This window comes from Alosa pseudoharengus, unplaced genomic scaffold, assembly GCF_046254945.1.
Source record: "Alosa pseudoharengus isolate Yale_2024_CS ecotype anadromous, Long Island Sound unplaced genomic scaffold, YU_APseudo_1.1 YU_APseudo_1.1_scf_11, whole genome shotgun sequence".
Taxonomy (NCBI): Eukaryota; Metazoa; Chordata; class Actinopteri; order Clupeiformes; family Clupeidae; genus Alosa; species Alosa pseudoharengus.
In genome coordinates, this window is record NW_027468576.1 from 18,138,962 (window position 1) to 18,141,943 (window position 2,982).

Below are 2,982 nucleotides of genomic sequence, written 5' to 3' on the forward strand. Positions count from 1 at the left end.
TCATACTGTCTGTTCTGAGTTTTGCATATGAGAAATAAATAGCAAAGGGAAGCAGGGTGGCGGAGACTGGAGGAAGAGAGGGAGGGAGTCGGGTAAGCTTGTATCTTGTGAAAGAGTTAGTAAGGATTAGGACATCTATCTGTGGGATCAGTATGGGTGAGCGAGAGAGAGAGAGAGAGAGAGAGAGAGAAGGGAGGGAAATAGAGAGAGAAGGGAGGGGGAATCGTTGTACCATCTGTCGTTATTAACGGTCCTCAAAAACATTATTCACTGTCTTTTCTGATCTTTTGTACTCTGTTTCTGTATACAGATAGGCAACGCATCAATTTTTCCGTACTTAACTTTCCTCTTTCACTTGGGTATAAGCCACTGAGGGGTCCTCTTTCACACGCCCTAATTACACGCTTACTCCTTCCTTAACCACAAAAGACCTCTTGCATGCACTTCCAGGTCATGACCTGGGGTAACCTGTGTCAAGGTGGCCTGAAGCTACATTGTCAGATTAGGACAAACATACTCTGGGGCTGGAGCGTTTGTGGGTTTAGCTGGGCAGAGAGAGGGAGGGTGGGTGTTAAGGGAATACCACATGAGGATGGAGACATGGAGACATCAATTTAATGCCTGGGCCAGATAAAAGTTCCCCAAGGGCCTGCACTCGGTCCTGCTCTAAAGAAGAGGAAGCTCAGCATGTTATGTCCTCAGACTGAATCACTGCATGCAAAGATAAATGTGTGGGTTGGCAGCGCCTTATACGGTATATTGTGTGGCACTGCTGTGGATATCAGTGGCAAAATATTATCAGCTTGTCCACCATGTAATGTTGGGTATTTTCAATGGATTTGGGGAGATTTGCTATAGAATAAACTTGCCTAGACTGTAAACTTGCCTAGACTAGTAAACTTGCCTACTGATTATTTGGAAATAACAGGTCTGATGAGATCAGTTGTGAAGAATTATTCCACCAACTATAAGAGCTGTGAAAGGTTGTGTGTGAGGCAATCCTGAGTGAGTCTGTGAGTGTGTGTGTGTGTGTGTGTGTGTGTGTGGTGTGTTTGTGTGTATGTCTGTGTGTGTATGTGTTGTGTCTCTGTGTGATTGCATGTGTATGAGGTAAGTTCCTCTGTGTCTCTCTTTTGTCTGTCCTTCCTATGAGAGGCCCTGTTGGTATAAGCCCTGAGCTTTCCTCTTCCGGAAACAGAGATAAGGGAGAGACAGAGGCAGAGGCAGACACTCAGCCTTCAGAGGGGGGGAATGACAGCTTCTGTGACTGGAAAGAGACGACTAGGAGAACTTATTCTAATTTTGCAATAGCATTAGGGTCTGTGTTTTTGACATGCATGGAGGATTTGTCCTACATTATGCTCGGTCAGTTGCAGTGCATCCCCGGCAGCCAAACAGCTGCTGCCCTTCAAATTAGCACACACTCAGTTTGCAAGTGTTCTGCATTTGTAATTGTGTAAATGCCTTGTGTAAAACGTGGATATAATGAGAATAGAAATTAATGTGCTTTAGCTTGTGTGGGCAACAACATTCATATGTGTGTGAGTGCTTTCTGTTAGTAGATTGTGTATGTGTGTGTGTGTGAGTGTGTGTGTGTGTGTGTGTCTCTGTGTGTGTGTATCTGTTTTAAGTTGGGTCTAGTGAGTGTGCAAGCACAATATGTGTGTTTGGGTGTGTATAGCTAAATCCTGCTGTGTGTTTATGAGCTTACTCGTCTCCTGGCATTATTGTTGTTATTTCTACCTCTTAAATCAGATTTAGGCAGACAATATTAACACACACTGATTCCTTAACGAGACACTGTTATCAGAGGCACGGATTAACAAGTTCAGCTTTGGGGATCATTGGAAAAGTGCCTGTTTGGCATTTCTAGGAATCTGAAAACAGGCAAAAACCTGATATTAGAGTGACTTTACGCAGGGGTTAATAACAGGGGGAGACGGGGATGAGCGGGGTTGCTGGTGTGTGACAGTTTGGGTTTAAAAACAGCTGATGAGACAAAAACACACGGTCTGGCTCCCCAGGTGAAAAACAACTAGTCTCCTGATGAGAGCTCCTTTATCCCTTGATGGAGTGCTTAAGTCCGTGGCAAACCATCGCTGTATAGTACCTGCAACTGCAACTCTTTACTATGTGTCATTGTGAAATTTTTCTATCAGACATTTTGGTAGCCTAACTCTAATGAACACAAAGACCAACTGATTTGTTCTTATAACTGGCATCACAGCCTCATACACTTATGCTGTGATGATGTTTCCTATTGGTTAGACATTGTGCACTAACTCCCAAAGTCCACCAGATGGAAACAGTGAGCTAGTGAGGACTGATGGCTGGGCTGCTTTCCTATCCAATAAACCTTCAACCTCACTTCTGCCTAGCGTACATCTGTATGATTGCCATTATAAATATCCTCTGGTATGAGGCGGTTGTCATGGTTACCTCCATAAAGCAGTGTGTGTCGACCTGACGTCACGACAACCTTCCACATTTAACCTCCATCAGGCAGAAGATTGGACAGTGTCTCAGGGAGGTGACATCATAAAGTAAAATGCCCGGCTGTGCACGATCTTAGATGGGGCAATGTACGCGTGACGCTCATATACTGGATGGTGTGCATGTGCTTGGGTTTATATGCTGTAGTGGGTGGCTATTTGTGTGTATTGTCTTGTATGTGTACTGTTTGTGTGAGTGTGTTTGTGTGGTTGTTTATTTGTGTTTGTCTCAGTCTGCCTGTGAATGTGCATAACAGTCATGAAAGTCAAACACGTACATGTGTGTGTTTCTTTTCTAAATATGAGGAACCATCAATAAGAGAACTATAAACCCACATGATTTTATATGATTCCTCAAATTGGCCTGTTATAGTGACAACTCAAGCGGCATCTTTCCAATAAGCTTGTCAGGAAATGTTCTCCAGTGAACAGAAAAGTCTGATTCCTCTTTACTGCCAATGTCACCTTAAGACAAAACTTTTACAAAATT